Below are 22141 nucleotides of genomic sequence, written 5' to 3' on the forward strand. Positions count from 1 at the left end.
ATAGAAAAATAAGCAACACTCTCCTCAAGGGTTAATCTCCATTGGGCAGTAGTTATTTTTTCTTTTCTTGAGTTTGAATTTAAGGATTGCCCACTAAAATCTCTTTCTTTCTTTATTGGTCATCTTGGTCTTCCCCATTGTCCTGAGAGGAGGGAAGAAATTTTAAATTTTGAGCAGGTAACTATATAGGTGGTTCCCCTTTGTTTGGTCCCTAGAATTTCAACAGAATATCAATTGCAGCCTTCTGTTCCCCATGTGCATTCCTCCTTTAGGTCGCACAAACCATTTGTTCTCCTTCCTTCTACAATTCATTGCTGTGTCCCAGCCCCTAACTAGAGTGGATACCCCCTGCCCAACCACAGTTCACACCTTCCAGAATGCTGTGGGTGCATATTCCACTCATTCAGCCAATAGCCTTTAAGATACCAGCCCATTTGGGTGTGGTTTCTGATACTCTAAAAGCAGTTGTAAAGCATGCACCCTTTCTCTTGCTTCCAGCTGCTAGACTCTGTTGTGGTTCACCCAGTTGACTATTATCTAGGACAGTGATTTGCAAGTTTTACCTTAAATAAATTACCCTTTTATTATTCATAATTCTGAACTGGTGTGGGATTATTTTGTGACTTCCTTCATCACCAGGAGACTAGGTACACTAGTCAAAGATCTTCTCTTTTCGTGGACTCTCAGATGCAATTCTCAGGGTCATTTCTAGCAATAAAACAAACCATCCACCCCTGCCCTGGCCTTGCTCCAGCCTACAACATTAACAAGCATTGAGTAAATAAATAAATAAATAAATAAATAAATAAATAAATAAATACACCAGTTGAGTAGGCCAGTAAAACAGAGAGTACACAACCAAAACATTCTCTGAAAATTCAGTGAGGAACCAGATAGGAACAAATTTCACCCAACAAAGATAAACCCAGAAATCAAGACCTAAACCTATAATCACTGTAAACCCAGATGCCTAGAAACCAGACTAAGGAAACAATCAATAATATCCATGGAAATATTTTTCCACCAGAGCAAACTATACAACCACAACTATTTCTGAATGCTCTAACATAGTTGAAGCACAGGAAAAAGACCTGAAAATTGCCTGCATAAAGATCATAAAAGTCTTAAAGAGGAAATGAAAAATTCCTTAAAAAGATCTAGGAAAATACAAACAAACAGTTGAAGGAAATAAATAAAACTGTTTAAGATCTGAAAATGTAAATAAAGGCAATAGAGAGGGGGAAGAGAAACAGGGAGAATTCTGGGAAAGAAAAACTTAGGAATGAAAAAAGGAATTATAGAGGCAAGCTTCACTAACAGTAAGAATATAAGAGCAAGAGATAGAGGAGAGAATTTCAGACATTACAGATAAGATAGAATTAATAAATAAGTTATTCAAACAGAATTGTAAGTCTAAAATAAAATAAAATAAAAAGAAATCCTGATACTAAGTAGATTGGACCAGAAAAAAAAGCCCTTTTGCAACATAATCATCAAAACACTAAACATACAGTATAAAGAAGGAATACTAAAAGCTGCAGGGAAAAAAGAGGACATAACATAAAAGCAGACCTACTAGAATTAAACGTTAAAGTAAAACTACACTCTGACTATGTAAAAGAAAGAATTCCAATGTCAGCAATTTACTTAGAATCTTCTGGGCTCCTTCAAAGAGTTTGAGTCACTTCTTCAGCTCTGCCCTCCTTAGGAAAATCATCTTGTGTTCTAGAATCTGGCAGTTACCACTCCACTACTGTTGCTGTTTCTGATGGTCATCCCATGATATTGACATCTCCAATATTCTGAGATCTTCTACTGCAAGTGGACTGTGCTTTCACCAACAGTTACTCCATGATGGCTCTTCTTTGTTGGTGACTTGTCAATATCTGGAATAAACCACATTACAGAAATGGAAATTGTGATACATATCTTGACACTGAAATACATAAACCTTTAATCCTTATCTTGAGGCAAGAAAACACACCTTAAATCTGGGTCAGATGTTCTGCTGGAAGCCTATATATGGGCAACAGAAAAAGGATATTTGGTGTAAAGAGGCCATCCAGGAAATCCAAACAGTTCCTGAGCATGAAATCTAACACGTTGATCCTGAATCTACAGCCTTTGCAAGAAACACACCCTGTATCTGAGACCTGAGTCAGGGAAAGAAATGCTTCATTCCTGAATCCATAACCAAAGAAACATGTTCTGACTCTAAAGACAGTGCCAAAGAAACACGCTTTGTTCCTTAATTCAGAGCCAGTGGTTTGGTCCTGAAATCAGAGCCACCTCTGTCGATGATCAACTAAACTAATCAACCCCTGAGAAGTAAAACTAATCAAATCCTGGGCAAGAAATCTCTCTGGGAAAACCTTATCCCTAAGAATCCCTATATAATCCCCTCTGACTGTTCATTTATGGGCTGTCTGGACAACTTTCCCTCTGTCACCGAGCTGTCCTGTTGTGACTCTGGTCTCCAGAGCGGTCCTTTTGCAGCTCTAAGTATAGCCTGTCTTCCTGATAAGTCAGGATAGATCTCTTAGCAGATCCAGAGCGGTAACACCCACACTGACTTAGAGGAATGTTCTTTCATTCTTTACCTGCAGCATACCTCTGTATGCTGTGAATACCATTGTTTAATAAAAAAGCTGTTTTGGGCCCATGATAGGGTAGAGTAGAGCAAGGTGGGGAAAACTAAACTGAATGCTGGGAGAAAGAAAGTGGAATCAGAAGAAGCCATGAAGCCCCACCGGAGACAGACACCGGAACTTTACCTGGTAAGCCACATCCTCATGGCAATAAACAGATTAATGGAGATAGGTTAATTTAAGATATGAGTTAGCCAGAAATACGCTTAAGCTAATGGCCAAATGGTATTGCAAATAATATGGTTTCAGTGTGGTTATTTCAGGACTGAGCTGCCAGGAACAAACAAGCAGTTTCTTACAACATCCTTGCCTTAATAATGTATCTTTTGGACTCTATTTCTTTGGGATTCAAGCATATACAGAAGACCATCCGAAACACCCAACCTCTTCACTCTTCTAGGCTCTCTTTATGCTGCAAAGTCTCAACATTTCTGTATTAACCCTTCAATCCTCAGCCTACAACTACCAAGGTGGCTGTATCTTCACCAGTGACTCACCTAATCTCTCACAGTGCAAACTTCAGCTGCTCTCTGGGTATACTTCATTCCCTCAAAACTAATACCACCTGAAAGACTCTTACACTGCCAAGTTCAGCTGCCAGCACAGGATATAACCTAGCCTGCTTCTGGAAAACAGCTTTAGTGTGCTGACTGTAAAGAAACACATCACAGAAGAATTTATTTCAATGATGTCTCTTTTTAATCTCCACTTACTTTTTAGCTCAAGCAAAACAGTCATTTGTTCCAGTAATACAAAGTTTTCACTTGAGTGGTGTCAGTTTCTTTTTGATCAGGGCTGAATCTTCAAGCCAAGTTGAACCAAATGACAGAATCTTAGTTCAATATAGGAAACTTCCCTGGTAGAGTCTTTAAACTTCCCTCTGAAACTCCACAAGCCAGGACTTATTCTTCTGCACTATTTTCAATATTCTGTTTGAAATTTGAATCTTTGAAGCTTCTACAATCCATCCCACTGAACTTGCAACAGCCAGTATTTTTTCTAGTCCTAAATTCCAAAGTCCTTCCATAATCCTCCCAAAACATGGTCAGGTCTATCATAGCAATATCACTCCTCTGACCACCTTATTTTAGCTATGTTTCCATTGCTGAAAAGGAAGATGACAACCAAAAAACAAATTGCAGAGGAAAGGGTTTATTGGGATTACACTTCCACATTGCAGTCTAACACAGAAGGAAGGCAGGACATAACCTCAAACTGGGCAGGAACCTGGAGGCAAAAGCTACAGCAGAGACCATGGAGGTGTGTTATTTACTGGTTTGTTTTGCATGGCTTGTTTATCCTGCTTTCTTATAGAACCCAGAACCACCAGTACAGAAGTGCCAATATCCCATACCATCAATAAATAATTTAAAAATGTTTTACAGACTTTCCCACATATGGATTTTTTCTTTTATTTGTTCTTTCTCATACATTATTTCCAAACCATAACTTCTACTCCCTCCACTCCTCCAAACCACCTCTACCTCTTCTCTCTCCAAGGTCCACTTTTCCCCTATTTCCCTATAAAGAAGAGCAGGACTCCCAGGGTTATCAAATGAAAATTGCATGAGAAGTGACAATAAGACAAGGTATAAACACTCATATTAAGACTGAACAGCTTATATTCAGCCACTTCACTATATTTTGCTAGCAGCTGTAAGAGTTCCCTGGTAAAATTCTTGGGTCATGTATGTATACTATCATATCATCTGCAAATAATTGTACTTGGACTTCTTCATTTCCAATTTGTAATCCCTTGATCTCCTTCAGTCCTCTTATTTATCCAGATAAAACTTCAGTAACTATATGAATGGATATGGAGAGAGTACACAACCTTGTCTTATTACAATTTTAATGTAATTAGTTGCCTTTCTATCCATTTGAATAGATGCTGTTATTGACTAGATTTAAATAACCAACTGTCTGTAAATAACTGCCATTATTATGTTTACTTACGTCAATTTTACCCCTGATATCACCAAGACTTATGTCATGAACGGGTGTTGGATTTTGTCAAAGGCTTTTTCAGCATATAATGAGATGATAATATCTTTTATTTTCTTTCAGTTTATTTATATGGTAGATTAAATTAAATGATTTCCATGTGGTGAACCTTGCAAGAATCTCTGGGATGATGCTGACTTGAACATGGTAGATGATCTTTGTAATGCATTCTTGGATTTGAATTGAGAGTATTTTATTGATTATTTTTCATTCATGTTTATGAGAGAAATTGATCTGCAATTCTTTTTGTTGAATATTTGTGTGGCTTGAGTAAAAGGGCAAATGTAACCTCATAAAATAAATTTGAAATTTTCATTATGTTTCTATTTTGTGGAATGATTTGAGGAGAACTGGTAAGAGCTCTTCATTACAGTCTGGTAGAATTCTGTGTTAAAACCATATGTCACTGGGCTTTTATTTTATTTGTTTTGGAGCCTTTTAATTACTGCTTCCATTTTCTTAATGGTTTGTAAGTCTGTTTAATAATTTATCTGACCTTAATGCACCGGTGCAAGTTGTCCCTACCAATAAATGTATCCATTTCTATTCAATTTTCTAATTTTGTAAAGTACAAGCTTTTAAAGTATGACTTAATTGTAGTGAGGAGGCGAGCAGGTCTGCTTTCATCCTGCCAGGATCCAGCATGGTTAGCTTTACACAGGAATAGCGGCTGCTTTCCTGCCACCCAGCTGCCAGCCACCTGGCTAGCTTAGCCCCGGAAATAATAACACACAAACTGTGTTCTTTTAAACACTGCTTGGCCTATTAGCTCTAGCCTTTTCTTGGCTAATTCTCACATCTTGCTTAACCCATTTCTAATAATCTGTGTAGCACTACAAAGTGGTGGCTTACTGGGAAAGATTCAGCATGTGACCTGGTGGCTGGCTCCATCATGTCTGTCCTCACTTCCCTTCTTCCCAGCATTCTGTTCTGTCTACTCCACCTACCTATGTTCTGACCTATCAGGCCAAGCAGTTTCTTTATTAATTAACCAATGAAAGCAACAGATAGACAAATGACCTTCCCATATCACTTAATGATTATTTAGATTCCCTTGCTGTATATTGTTATGACCCATTTAATTGTTTCTGATTTTGTTAATGTTGATATTTTCTCTCTTTTAATTAGTTTGACTGGGTTTTTTGTCTATTGTAGAGATTTTCTCAAATATTTGTTTCATTAATTCTTTGTATTCTCTTTATTTCTATTTTATTGATTTTGGCCTTCAGTTTGATTATTTCCTTTCTACTTTTGTGTGTGTGCGTGTGTGTGTGTGTGTGCTTGCTTTTATTTGTTCCTGAGCTATCAGGTGTGCTGTTACATTGCTAAGATGAGATTTCCCCAACTTCTGAATGCAGTCATTTACTGCTATGAACTTTGATCTTAGCACCACTTTCCTTATACCCCATAGGTTGGGTATGGTATGCTTTAATATAAAAGAATTCTAGAATTCAAAGAAATCATTGAATTCTTAAAAAAAATCTTTAATTTCTTTCTTTATTTCTTCTACTGCTCAGCAGTCATTCAGTGGAGGGCTATTAATTTTCCTTAAGTTTATAGTTTTCTCTTATTTCTGTTTTTGAAATCCTACTTGAACCTGTGGCGGTCTGATATTATATGGATGATCACTCCAGTTTCATTGTATCTGTTGAGACTTGCTTTGTGGCCAAGTATATAGTCAATTTTGAAGAGTATTCCTTGAGGTTCGGAGGAGAATGTATATATATATTTTTTTTTGTTCGGATGAACTGTTTTGGAGCTATCTGTTAGGAATATTTGGTTCATAATGTATGTTTTTTTTCCCAGTATTTCTCTGCTTAGTTTTTGTCTGGGTGACATGTCAGTGGGTAAGAGTGAAGTTTTGAAGTATCTCACTATTAATGTGTTAGTTTCAGTGTGTGATTTAAGGTCTAGAAGTGTTTCTTTTACAAATGTGAATGTCCTTGTATTTGTGTCAATGATAAGAATTCCAATGTCATGCTGTTACTTTTTTCCATTAGTGGGTATGAAATGTACTTTCCAGTCACATTATTTTATTTCATCTTTTTAAAAAGAAAAACTATCTTTTTTTCCATTTTACATACCAATCTCAGTTCTCACTCCCTCCTCTCCTCCCATTGTCTCTACCTTCACCCACCCCACCCCCCAATCACCCCTCAGAGAGGGTAAATCACATTGCTTTGGGGATGTTCTAAGGTCCTCCCTACTATATCTGAGAAAGGTATCCATCCAAAGAGAATGGGTTCCAAAAAGCCAGTATAAGTGTAGGGATAAATCTTGTTGCCACTGCTAATGGCCACACCATCTGCCCCAGCCATACAACTGTCACCTATATTCAGGGGGTCCAGTTTGGTCCTATGATGTTCCTTCCGTGTCTGGATGGAATTAGTGAGCTTGCTATAACTCAAGTGAACTGTTTTAGTGATTTTCCCCAATCATGGTATTGACCTCTTTACTTATATTCTCACTCCTTCCACTCTTCAGGTGGATTTGGAAGCTCAGCCCAACGTTCCACTGCAGGTCTCTGCCTCCTTTTCCATCAGTTGCTGGATGAAGGTTCTGTGATGACATTTAAGATAGTCATCAATCTGACAGCAGGGCAAGGCCAGTTCAGGCACTATCTCTATTACTCAGGGTTAAGACAAGGGGTCATCCTTGTGGATTTCTGGGAATTTGTCTGGTGTCAGTCTTCCTGCTAGACCCATAATGACTCTGTCAATCAAAATATCTGTTTCTTGCTCTCCATCTCTGTTCTTCCTCCATCTCAACTATCCCATTTCCTCAAGTTCTCTCCCCTTTTCTCCCATCCTCTTCCCCTCCTGCCCTCCCTTCTCCCCCACCACCATGCTTCCAATATTGTCAGGATATCTTGTTTATTTACCCTTCTTGGGGCATCTATATATGTTTTTCTTAGGGCTCACCTTGTTGCTTAGCTTCTCTAGGGTGGTGAAGTATTGGCTCATTATCCTTTGCTTTGCAACTGGTATCATCTTATGAGTGAGTACATACCATCTTTTCTTGGTCTGGGTTACCTCACTCAGGGTGTTTTTTATAGTTCCATCTATTTGCTGCACTACTCAGTGGTAAAAAACAATGATACTTTCCAGTCACTTTTAATTATTTTTTTTTCTATTTTGTTAGATATTAGAAGGGCTACAACTGCTTGTTTCTTAGGTATATTCCTTAAAAAATCTTTTCCAAATGTTTATTCTGGGGTGGTGTAATCCTCATATTGATGTGTGTATCTTGAATAAAGCAGAAGGATGATTCCCGTTTTTGTATTTTTGGTCTTTAAATTAGGAAATTGAGTCCATTATTATTGAAAGATATCAATAACCAATGATTGTAGATTCCTATTTAGTTGTTGTTGGTAATGGTGAGAGTAGTGTGTGTGTGTGTGTGTGTGTGTGTACTTCTTTTCTATTGATGTTGCTGCTGTGAGATTATTTGTTCCCTATATTTTCATTGATATAGTTAACCTCCTTTATTTGGTTTCCTTTTAGAACCTCTGTAGGTATGAATTTTTAGGTAGAAATTATCTACATTTTGCCTCATCACAGAATACCTTGTTTTCTCCATCTATGTTGATCGAATGCTTTTCTTGGTATAATAGCATTGACTGGCATCTATGATCTCTTATACTCTGCAAGACATCTGCCCAAGCCCTTATGACTTGTAATGTCTCCAATTAGAATTAAGGTATAATTCTGTAACTTCTGCCTTCAAGAGTTTCTTGGATATTTTCCTTTGTAATTTTTAATATTCTTTCTTTGTTATGTATATTTAGTGATTCATTATTATGTGATGAGAGCCCTTTCTTTTCTTGCCCAATTTATTTGGTGTTCTTTAAGCTTCTTGTAGCTTTATCGGTAATTCCTTCATATGGTTATGAAAATTTTCTTCTGTGATTTTCTTAAAAATATTTTCTCAGTCTTTGGGCTGGGATTCATCTCCTATTCTTAATATTCTTAAGTTTTATCTTTTCATACTGTCCTAGACATCCTGGATGTTTTGTGTCAGGAATTTTTAGATATAACATTTCCTTTGACCGAAATATTTATTTTTTCTATCATATCTTCAATACCTGAAATTCTTTCTTCTATCCCTTGTATTTTGTTGGTGGTGCTTGAATATATAGCTCCTGTTCCCTTATCTAGATTTTCTATTTCCAGAATTCCCTCTGCTTGTGTTTTCTTTATTGCTTCCATTTCTATTTTCAGATACTGAACAGTTCTATTCATTTCCATCAGCTATTCATATTTTTTTTGCTTTCTTTACTTTCTGTACAAATTTATTAATTTCCTCCAATTATTTGTCTTTTCCTGAAATTTTAAAGGGATTTATACATTCCTTTTTAAGGACTTCTACCATCTTTATAAAGTTGGTATTATGGTTGTTTTGTTGTACTTTAGCTGTGTTTGAATATTCAGGGTTTGCTGTAGCAGGATAACTGGACTCTGGTGTCAACATATTGCCCTGACTCTTGTTGTTTGGGTTATATTACTGCCATCTAGTCATCTGGGTTTACAGTGATTACAGGTCTAGGTGTCAAGTTCTGTGTTTGTCTTTGTAGGATTGGTGTTTTGTTCCATGGTATCTGTTTACTCCATGATCTTCTGGCTGCAGTGGACTGTGGTTGAGAAAAGGATTTACACCTAGTTGGTGCCTAGATTTCTGATGGCGGGTGTGGCCTCTGATCAAGCACAGGCTTTTCATCTGAGTTTGGGATTAGAGTTCTCAAAGCTGGCATGATTTCTTGTACAGTTGTGGGGCATCAGTAAGAATTGGTGACTGAGATATGCCACTAGGAAATGTTGCTCTTATGGGGATATCTGGGAAAAGCAGAGATTGGGGCCTATGGTCAGGCAGGTGGCCTACCTGTGGTTCTGGTGGTTAGGATCATCTTTAGTCAAGCAAAGTTTCTCTGCTGGAGCTGGAGAACTGAATACCTTAACAAGGAGCAGAGAAGGAGTTGGTTATTTGGAAGGGGGGACTGAGAGGGGTTAGTTATTTGGCAGACATCCTACTTAGGGTTCTCGCCCCTGTTGCCTCTGGTCCATCAGGGGGACCTATCCTGGAGAAAAGGGTTGGAATATGATGACTGGGGGAATAAGTGTTGGTTTGGGCTTGGCGGGCACTGCTGAGAGAGTTGAGGAAATCTGTGGACAAATGACCTAACTGGGGTTCTGGTGGTCGGCATGACCTCTAATTGGACAAGGAGGCTTCCACTGTAGTTGTGGCCCAGGATATAGTGAAGAGGAAAGGAATGATGGTTTATGGGTAGGCTTGTAGGGCACTGAGTAAATGGTGGTAATCCATGAGCAGAGGATTTACCTGAGTTTCCAGTGCTGGCTTCCACAGTCTGATCTTATGGGAGAAATCACTTAATTGAGGCTTCATCCTCTCAGATGACTGCAGTTTGAATCAAATTGATATACCTGTAGCCAGCACAAAAGGATGGGTTTCTTTATTAGAATCAATACTTTCTAAGAAGCATTACAAGGAATTCCTATTATTCAATATTTCAAAATAAGCAAATGATATCACTAGTGGCACCATTGAGAAATAAGCAATAATTTTTCACTAATACATAGCTGGTACTTACCTTTAGAGAAAATGAATATAGATATTTGGATCAAAAGGAATTTATGCAGATTGTTTCAGTTCAGCTTCAACTACTGGTATTGAATAGACTTTCCAGGGAAGGTAGCTCACATTGTGTTGTGGTTCACAAAACTGAGAGAGTGGTAATTGCTGCTTTTACTTTTTGTATATACAATATCCTTTTAAAATTTACCTCGAAGTAAAAGCAAAGTGTTATATCCTACAGAAGTAATAGGCTTTGAAAAGTATATGGATTACACTCAAATTCTTTTTATTAAGAGATATTCCTTTTAAAATTATATTCATTTATCTCCAGGAATCCCAAAGGCACTGAAGGACATAACTATATTTCACATTACTGTCAGTATTTTTTAATCTATTAATAATTCAAATTGTGCTAAACGGTGTTTCGGAGACATAGTGCTATATTTCAAAAGATGTTTCCAAATACTTTAAATGGTTATTTAATATTTATGATACTTTTACATTTTGTTCTCATCTTTATCAAATGTAATGAGTCTGCATACCTTCTGCAGAAGAGTATTTGCCTCACAATAAATGAATGAATACAAAATGCATATGAAACATAAACTAAGTACCTTAAGTTTTGTAGCATATAATTCATCTTTGTAATATTATAACATAATATTGACTTTGTAGAATAAAAAATACTGTCTATCTAGTGTTAATGAAAATAGTGGGACTTTATATTCTAGTATGTTATAAATTATAAATCATGTTTTTATAAATTTGTGTGAACTAGATAAGAAATATGAGACACAGTTTAAACATATGTATTATCTTCATTTATTTCAGGCTATATAATATTGGAAAGAATAACACATTTTCTGTGATAAATTGACTTCTATCTATATAAGTTATTTTCAAATACATTATTTTTCTCATGTCCTTATTAAAATAAAAGTAAACAAATCATGGTGGTATATGATTTTAATTTCAGTTTCTCCTGAAAATAAAGTTTAAATAAATAGGAATCATTTTGAAACTTGGTTTCACCATACATTATGGACAAAGATTTCCTCCCATTATTATGGTTAGAAATTATACTCTTTGCATTGTTGACTTTTTTATTTAACTTTACAGAAGAAATGGTTATTTTGGGATTAGACACACAGAAAACCGAGTCTACCACCACCATGGCAGGGAAGCATGGCAACAGACAGGCATGGTAGCTAGAGCAATAGCCTGAAAGCTCAAACCTTAAATCAAAAGAGCAAGCAAATGATTGCAAGTTCAAAACAGTGCAAGCCTTTACATGCTCAAAGACCACCTCCAATGACATAGTTTCTTGAGCAAGGTCATACTTACTGAGCTTCCCCAAACAATACTGCCAAATGGTAGCAAAGCATTCAAATATACTAAGCTATGGAGAACATTTCTGAATTGATCATTACAGCTGTCTTCTAAACACTGGTTTAAAATGTTGATATATTGTGATGGTTAGAATAAGATGTATCTCACAAGTCCAAGAGATCTGAATACTTAGGCTCTAGTTTGTGGCTGTTTTGAGAGGATTTGACAATGCAGCCTTCTGGAAGGAAGTTTGTCACTAGTGGAAAACTTTGAGTTTTTAAAGGATTCATGCAAAGAGTGTTTTTTCTGGCTCTTGTTTAAAGTTCAAGATGTTTCGGACACCATGCCTCTGCTTGGCCATCATGGACACTAACCCCTAGAACCTAGAGCTCAAATAAACCCTTCATTCTAAAAGTTTCTTTGGCTATGGTATTTCATCACAGTAAAGGAAAATAAATAAATATGGATTTTGATAACAGAAAGTGGACTATTGCTATGACAGAATTAGCCATTATTTTAAGGAATGTGAAAAAATTTGAGATAATGTGTTAGAAAATCTGTTTAATTCTATAAACAGAGCTTACTGGGCCTTCCTAGTAAGATATTAGAAGACAGTAGTTTTTAAAGCAATGTTGACTGTAGAAGCCTAACTCAAGAGGTTTGTGAAGTAACAATAATAGTAACTAGGCCAGAGACTATTATGTTCATGTTTTGGCAAAAAAATGTAGCTGTATCCTGTTCTTGCCCTAAGAACTTCCTTAAGGCTAAATTAAGAAATAGTGGACTAATTTGTTGTGAGTAGAGATTCTAATACATGGTTTTTAGTAATACTTCTTAGGCAGATCTACAATGAACAAGATCAAGTGGGGCAAAAAAAAAAACCAAAATGTACAGTTATGAAAGGAAAAGAACAGTGACAAGGTTAATATCACTACTAATGCTGGTGCTGGAAGAGAGACTGTGACTGTTAAGGAGATTACAGCACAAGGGTAAAATCAGCACAAGACCCCACCCAATTAAACTTTCAACTTGTGAAAAGTAAATGCCTGGAAATAAATAAACAAACACACCAAAAAGAAAAACCCTCTGGCAAATGTGATTCAAAAAGTTCAACCCAAGCATTTAGCTGAACTTGATAGTAGAGCCCAAATTGTTCTGTCTTTATAAATATGAAGTTCAAAAGAGTAAAGTTGTTGTGGAATATACCTTCCTAATTCAGAGCCTTTGAAGAGAGTGCGTGACAAGGCTGTAAGTACATGAAGACCCTGAGAGCTCAAGATTCCCTCAGATGACATTAAATGAAACTTTGAATGTGAATCCCTATTTGTGTTGGATATGTTAGAGTAATGAGATATTGACCAAGAAAAGTTGTATACAGAGTGTGTAACCAGATTGTGTGAGACATGATTTAGACAGCAAAGCCTCATGGGCAAGCAGCAAAGCTAGGACAGAGATTTCTCAGCCCTCTGGCATTAGACATGTAGCTATAACATTTGACAGTTGACCTGTTTAGTTTTAGTCTTTCTTTTGTCCAACATTTTTTAATTGTGCTTTAATTCCTCCCTGTTCACAACAGCAATATATATTCTGTGCCATTGTAAGTTAGATCTATGTTTTCTATATTTTGATTTTGCTTGGAATTAAATTACAAAATAGCTTGTGTTTCAGAAAAGACTTATAACTTGGACTTTTAAACAGTGTTGAAACTGAAAGACTATTGGGACATTTAATATTTGGTTAAATGCATCTTTCATTAAGATATGGCCACAAGACTGTGGGGACAGGGATTACTATGTAGTGTTTTAAATGAGATATCCTCATATGTCTCAGGTGTATGAATACTTGATCCCAAGTTGGTGGATATTTGGGGAGGATTGGGGTGTGTGATCTTTCAGGAAAAGTATGTAACTAGGTGTACTTTTTCAAGTTTTGAAAGTCTTGCACCATTTTAAATGTGTTTTCTGATCCATATTTGTGATTGGAGATGTGCACTCTCAGCTGCTGATGAAACCACCTCCTACCTCTGCTCTTTCACCATGAACTAACTCTCTGGAATCACAAGGCCCAAAGAAACACTTTCTTCTATAAGTTGCCATGATCATAGTATTTTATCACAGCAATAGAAAAGAAACTAACACATGCTTGTTTAATAGTGTTCTAAGATCAATACAGATAAAAATAATTCTGTTGTAATTTTTAAATTTTATAATTGTTTCCAAATGTAAATATGGGAAAATATGTGATCTGGCTCACATATAGGTGCTATTTTTCTTGGTTGAGAGACTACATAAATCAGATACCAAAACAGTAATAAAATAAATATAAGGATTAATGAAATAATGGTTATTTGATTATATTTACATAATGGTGCTATTAATCAACATTATCACTCAAAGAGTCAAAATTTAATGTCAATATCACTTCAAAAATTCCATACAAAATTAGTTTTACTCTAACTTTTATGCACAGGGGACAAAATCATCCTGGTTTTAGATTAAACTGAGTAGGTGACTACTCAATTTGTATCCATTTTTATTTGTACTTTTGTTTTTGAGAATTCCACGCATAATATATCATCATATCTACTATCCAAATTTCATGTTTTTCATTTAGATGACCCATTAACTACAGTTAGCACTGCTCCTATGTTCATGTACATGGAGGCCAACTACTAGAGAGCAGCAATCCTTTTAGTGTCTATATCCGTAATTACATATAGTTTGATTTCAAATAATAACTACCTACTGCCAGTAGTTTTTGAATAAGGAATGAGTATTGGAGATTATCTGTCCCATGTATCCTGTAATTTTGGTTGTCTCCATCTTGTGCAGTTACTGACAGAAAACTGTAAGTTCAAAAATTGCAATAGTCATGCTATACTCAGAAGACAACATTGCACTGATCTCCACCTCTTTCCTTCTTTCTTTCTTTCTTTCTTTCTTTCTTTCTTTCTTTCTCTCTCTCTCTCTCTCTCTCTCTCTCTCTCTCTCTCTTTCTTTCTTTCTTTCTTTCTTTCTGTGATATTCCATAATATGCAATTCTTATTTAGGGATTGGCACTCACTTCCTAATTTACATCACTTTGATCAGCTATTCATGTCTAAATTGATTACTGTTCACTACAAAATAATCTTCTTGTTCCAAGACTGAAAAGAACCCAGTGATATAGATGGAAACATATTTTAGAAGGTATTTGACAATATTTTCATTTAGAAATTAAAATAGTAGGCTCTAATATAGGGTGTATGACCTCCTAGCCATGTGCCTATAGCCAATATCAGGTATTAAATTTGCTCCTGTGGACCAGGCCTCAAATCCAATCAGGAAATCTTTATCTACCACACAATACACATAACTCTTTTGGTCAAACCCTATTAGCCAGTAAGGAATCCACAGGTTTCTATCATCTGTGGAAACAATAGCAGAACCTCTTTTCCAATAACATGTTCTTAGACTTAAATTTTGAAGTCAAGATATCTTAAAAATATATATGTTGGTTTAGCTTAATAGTCTGTAAAATGCAATGTCTTTCTGTTGCTAGCTCATTCATAGCTAAATATTCAAAGAAAATACAATAATATACATAATCCAGAATCTGTCTATTTCTATTACTTTTATTTTTTTAATTTTTGATTTTTTGAGACAGGGTTTCCCCAGTGTATCGTTGTCTGTACTAGACCTCACTATGTATCAAGGATGTCCTTGAACTCACAGAGATCCACCTGCCTCCGTCTCTCAAGTGCTGGTATTGAAGGTGTGCACCACCACACCCAGCTACTCTATTTTTTAAATGATTTTCTCTATTTTTTTTCTATTCTCTTCCAAGGCTACATACAGTTTTAAAGACAGTGCTAATCATTTAGAGGGTTTTTTTTCCTAAATTTCCATCTGAATCTGTCTTTACTGTACATTTCTTTTTTCTGAGCACATGAATTTTTAATCTGTTAAGTAGCATGACTAGGATTGAAGCTGCAGCTTTGGCAGCTATCTCTGCCACAGTCCTTATCTTTCTGAGAGGCTAGTTCAATGGTGGACATGCTGGAGAGAGCTTTATTTATTGCCACTATTCTGTAGAGTGTCAATGTCCATGCCACCACTACCAAGCAGTCTTCCATCAGTTGCTCAAAAACACCATTTAAGTGTTTGGTGGCAGAGCTTCTTAAAAGAGCTGCATGGATTTTGGCACTGATGCTGAATCAAGATGTTGTCTCTCTTAATAGTGTTGTGCCTTTGCTTGCCTCTAATAAACATCTGTTCTTTTCTGTATATAATCCTTATTTTTTAATAAATAAAGTTTTCTCAATGTTTACGTGGAAATTCTTGCAAAAATTTTGAGCACAATTTATAGTCAGAGGCTGCACTTTCATTTCCTGGCCACCTAGACCCAAATAATCACACAGAAACTATATTAATTACAACACTGTTTGGTCAATGCTCTGTTGCATTTCTAGATAGCTCTCACGTTTTAAATTGAGGAGGCAGAAATTTTTTTCTTTCTTTCAATAAAAATAAATAAATAAATAAATAAAAGAAAAAAAATATCACATTTTTATTAATCAATGTATCACCACAAGACTATGACTTACCAGTAATATTCTGGCATCTTTCCTTTCTGCAGCTACATGGCATCTCCTTGACTCTGCGTATTCACTGTATATATCTTTGCTTGGATTTCCTGCCTGGCTTTACTCTGCTCAGTCATTGACCAAAACAGCTTTATTCAACAGCCAAGAAAAGTAGCACATATACAGTATGACATCCCACACCATCATTCAGTAAAGTTTTCATCATGAACTTCCAGTACATTTTTCAAAAATGGAAACTATAAATGGTACATACACTTTTTCAAAGTTAAGTAAGGAAAGATACTGTTTGTTAGGAAAATATAGATACACTAAGGATAGATTGTTTTATACAAATAATATTGATTGCTTTTTGTGAAAACCAGTTTGCTAGTCTCTATCTTTGGGAACATTACTCCGATTTCTTCTCTATCCATAATTTTGAAAAACTGTCAAAAATATGATTGACATCAAGCAATCTTAGACTTGTAGTAAAAATTATTCTTCTTTATTATATTTGGACATTTCAGTATTACTGTTAACCATGACATCTGTTTGTAATATTAATATGATGCATAATATTTTAATCACTTTGAGGGATTCTATAATAGTTTATGAACATTTTATTTCTTTGGAATTCCCCTGATTAAAGTCATTGTCCTCAATGTACCATTTATTTCAATTTTCACTTGATCAAAAATATTTCTGGAAACATTTTAGACTTTTGATCCTTATGTTCTTTTTCTCTTCAACAGTGAGTATCACTGACTATTATAATAAGCAAAAAAATCATTTTCTTAGAGACATATGCTAGATCATTATCTGTCTTTATTTGTGCAGGTATACTCATGATGGCCATAACTTCTAATAAATGTGTCATTACTGAATCAGCTTTTTCTGAGCTTAAAGTAGTTGCACATTGAAAACCTGAATAAAGTGTCAATGGTGTGGCATACATATTTTATTTTTTCCAAATCCTGCAAAGTGGAACACATCCATCTGCCAGATTTCATTTATTTGACTATCCTTTGGGTTAGTCCCTGCAGGGAGTGGTCTTTGGTTTTAGAAAGAGCAAGTAGGGCATCTCTTTATAATCTTCTTATCTTGTTGCCATGTAATAGAAAACTCTTTCTTTAAAGCTTTGCTATTGACATGATGTTTTTAATGAAATTCTGAGGCCTGCAACATGTTTACAATCAAAAATTAATCAATTTCTTAATTATCTTGTGCTAGAGGACCTGGCAGACCCATATGAGATCAAATGTGTGTTTTCTATATAGGACAAAGTCTATTACTGATTATGTCTTGCACCTACATAAATAATGAAGTCAATTCTGTATCATCTAATATAAACTCAGTGGTTTCAATATGCAAGACAACTTTCTGCATATTGTGATGTAGTAACTATTATTAAGAGGTTTTTTAAAATCCCTTAGCACCATGAGAATAGAATATAATTATGCATTATGGATTAATTATAGGGCTTTGTTCCACTTTATTTAATTATTTTGATATATAACTGGCCTTCCCTAATTTATGTGCATCAGTATAAATGTATGGGCTCCAGTTATTGGTGCATCATGTACAATTCGGGGAAGAATCCAAGAAGTGCTTTTTATAAGGTTAAGTCTATCACTTTTGGTATAATTGCTATTAATTGCTCCCAAAAAAGTTAGCATTTGCTCTTTTCCATGGTTCATTGTCTTCCCACAACTTTTTTATTTCATCAGTATTAAAAGGAACTATAATCTATCCTGGGTCTATACATGCTAAATGATGAAGTCTCAATTTATATTTTATGATTAATTCAGAGACATTTTCCACATTAGTTTTTAATTTTTTACTTGATTTATGTGATAAACAAAACATTCTAAGATAATGTCTCCCCTCTGCATTAAAATTCCTGTAGGTGAAATTCTAGAAGGCAATATGACTAGAATACAATTAAGATTTGGATTCACCTTATCCACATGTGCCTCCTGTAATTTTCCCTCAGCAATTCTCTATTCCTGTGCTGTTTCAGCTGTTATTTCTCTAGGATTATTCTAGTCTTTATTGCCATCTAAGGTTTTGTTTAGATGAATTATTAAATCAGGTTTTATCCCAACAGCCGGCCATAGACTGAAAATGTCTCCTAACAATCTTTGAAAGTCATTAAAAATATACAACTGGTCTCTCCTAATTTGTGGCTTTTATGTTCTAATTTTATGCAAACCTATTTTATAACCTAGGTAATTGACAGAATCTCCTCTCTGTATTTTTTTTAGAAGGAATTTGTAATCCCCATTTTGGCAAAACTTTCTTTATTTCTTCAAACATTCTTTCTAAAATATCTATGTTTGGATCAGATAGCAAAATGTCATCCATGAAATGGTAAATTATAAGCTTAGAAAATTGCTTAATCATTATTTCCAATGGCTGACTTACATAGTATTGGCCCAGAGTGAGGCTATTGAGTATTCCTTGTGTCAGGATAGTTCATTGATATCTCCTAGTAGGCTGAGAATTATTATAAATAGGCACTGTGAAGGAAAATACTTTTTCTATCATTTTCTTGTAAAGGTATATTGAAGAAACAATCTTTCAAATCAATAACTATAAGAGGCCATCCTTTTGCTAATAGTGAAGGCAAAGGTATTCCAGATTGTAGGGGGCCCATAAGTTGAATTATCTTATTGACAGCTCTTAGATCTGTCACCATTCTCCATTTTCCAGATGTATTATAACAAAAAAAATAGGAGAATTCCAAGCACTGGTTGGTTCTTCGATATGGTGAGCACCTAGTTGCTGTTGTATCAGCTGCTCTAAAGTCTACATATATTCTTTAGCTAGTAGCCATTGGTTAACTCATGTTGGTTTCTCAATGAACCACTTTAAATGTAGGGCTGTTGGTACCTCTAAATGTTTGCTTGTTGTTTTAGTTCTTGCACAGCCTGAATGGCTGGTGACATTTGTTTATAGTACTTTATAATATCCTTCCCAGAATTATGAGTTCCTGGGGCCACAAGAATGTTAATCGTGGTATTCTATTGCTGCAGCAGGTTATGACCCCATAAAATTATTGCATTATTAGCCATATATGGCCTCAGCTTCCCTTTCTGGCCTTCATGCCCAATCTTGTGCTTTGTTCAACTTGAGATATGGTTCCAATTTCTAGTAATTGAACACCTGCCTCCTGAAGAGGAAAATTTGGATGACAATATTCTGGAGTAATGATACTCATATTCGTACGTGTGTCTATCAAACCAACATTTACAATGCCATTTATACACATTATTAGCTTTGGTCTTTGATCATTTATAGAAGTCTGCCAGAATATATGTTTCTTATTTCCTATTGGAATTTTTGACTTATCCTCCATATTATGCTATCATCTAGAACAGTATGATCCTTTATAGATGGCTCTGGATTTTTTAATTTTCCTGGTGACATGTCCTCCACAGTGACTAGGAATGACTGGGCCAGTATTGGCTTGGGGGCCTGCAAGACACCATTCAAGGTACCCCATGGTATCAGGTTGCCTTTTCTCTCTTTGTTGATCTACATTCATTGCTCCAATGTCAACCTTTGCCCACCTTCTACATATACCTAAAAGCTGAGTCCTCCTATTCTTGTCATTACTAGAGGAGATATTATTCCTAGGAATTCCTTGTCTGCAATCCCTTCTCAGATGTCCTATTCTACCCCAATTAAAACTTTTGGCAATTTGATGTTTCCTCATTTCTTTGGAAATTGTTTCTCCTACCCAAGATTCAGTATTATAGCCAAATGTCTCAAGGTTCATTGTATGCAGGATCCATTCATCTGTAGGTGTTTATCTAACCTTTAAAACCCAATTATCTTTTTGTGTTCTAAGTTGGCATTTTCAAAAGCCAGAGATTCAATAAGTAGTCATCAAACACCTGGGTCTGTTACTCCAATTTGTACAGTCTTAGTTAATCTTTGTAAAAAGTCACTAAGGTATTCTCTCTGGCCCTGTTTAACACTGGTATGATGGAGGAAGGTCATTGGTTAAATAAAAAAAATGCCTTGGCCCTGATAGGACAGAAAATTAGGTAGGCGGAGTAAACAGAACAGAATGCTGGGAGGAAGAGAAAGTGAGCTCAGACTTGATAGCTCTCCACTCTGGGGCAGATGAGATGAAGCAAGCCGCCAGGTCAGACATGCTGAATCTTTCCAGGTAAGACTGGTGCTACACAGATTATTAGAGATGGGTTGATCTGGATATGAGAATTAGCCAGTAAGGGCTAGAGCTAATGGGCCAAGCAGTGTTTAAATGAATACAATTTGTGTGTTGTTATTTCGGGGCATAAGCTAGCCAGGCGGCCAGGAGCTGGGCGGCAGGAACATAGCTCGCAGCTCCTATAACACTGGTATATGATTCACTTCTTTTTCTTAATTCTTGAATTCTGTCCAAAGCATTTCCAGCTACTTCTGGCATAGGGACAAAATTTCTTCATTGTAATGAATTTGATCCTGTGGGTTAGCATAAGTGCCCTCACCAAGAATTTTATCTTGGGTAGTCTAACTTTTTTTTTTTTTTTGCTTTTTCCTGTTGTTCTAAAATTTTAGCCTCTTTCTTGAAATAATATGTAAACATCAACTGGGGACCATCATCAAGGACTGCTGAGACTAACTGAATCCAGTCATGTGGTGTTGCCTTGATTCTAGAAACCCATGTCTTTATCATCTCCCTAACAAATGCAGAGTGCAAGTATAAGTTATGACAGCTTACTTAATTTCTTTTAGATCATTCATTTCTATAGGTATTCCTCTACCTTCTTTGGATCCTTTTGGGCCTTTAGGACTTGATGCTTTTTCAGAGATGATTACAGAATAGGAAGCTAAAACCCTGGGTACGTCATCTCTGATAGCTACTGGCAATATTAAATCCTGCCCTTGTGCCTTCTTTCCCTATTCATTAGCTCCAATATTTTTTTCAATCATTTCAAATCCGTTTTAACTATTGTCTTTTGTAAAGCCTGAATCTCCTGGTCTCTATATATTTCTAGTGATTTCATTGAGGTACCTAGCCTCTGGTCCTCATTCTGCACATTCCAAGATCTGAATTTTCTCCTTTAAAGATAACATCTCATTGTTGAACATTATTTGGATAGTGTGCAGATTGCCATCCGGGAGAGATACTCTATCTACTAATCTATCATAACTTTTTAACAAATTTTGATTATCAAATTCAACAGTATGAATTCTTTCAAAAAATTTCTCAGTACCCTTAGATATGATTTATTTTTTTCTGTCAAATATATGTTACGCTTTTCAATAGTATCAATTTTTTCAGGTAATTTTTGATTTTTGATGGAATTAATCCTGTCGACTAGCTGTTCATTATTAATCTGTAAAGACTGTATCATTCCTAAAAGTGCCATATTCTTTAATGACACAATATGAAAAAAAAAAAGCTGAGTCCTAATATCCAATAAGTGGAAGTATCACCATAACCAAATAAGCCTCGCAGAATACAATCCACACTATTAGCAAAAATGTTACTAAAATTTTCAATTTTATGTAGTCTGCAATTTTGATTTATTAATTACCTGTTACGAGATTTGGTAAACCGTTTTAGTTGTAATAATCTTATTGTCCAGCAGGTGTCACAGTTGCAGAGTCACGAGTAGCAACAGTACAACCATTGGTGACAGGAATGGTCCTGAGCCACTTTAATTTCCCACCTTGGTACTGGTTAAACACTGAGAAATATGCTTTACTTGACAACTTTAAAGCAATTAAATCAATTCCATACATGAAGCAAGAAACCTAGATTTCACAGGCAGGGAGCACAACCCGGAAGCTGCACAATCTGCCACATGGCAAGGAACCATACCAGGGAACCATGCCAGGGATTCCAGCACAGTGAAGGCAGGAACGTGTGTGCGCTTGGGAAATTTGCAAGTCACCACATTCAGTAAGCTCCGCGGCAGAATTGGGAGACTTTCTGGGCCATGGACTGGCTAGGACTTTAGGCTCATTCACCTGGTAGCCTGGAGTCCAA

This window comes from Alexandromys fortis, unplaced genomic scaffold (assembly GCF_014885135.2).
Source record: "Alexandromys fortis isolate MF-2015 unplaced genomic scaffold, M_Fortis_MF-2015_v1.1 scaffold_429, whole genome shotgun sequence".
Lineage (NCBI taxonomy): Eukaryota > Metazoa > Chordata > Mammalia > Rodentia > Cricetidae > Alexandromys > Alexandromys fortis.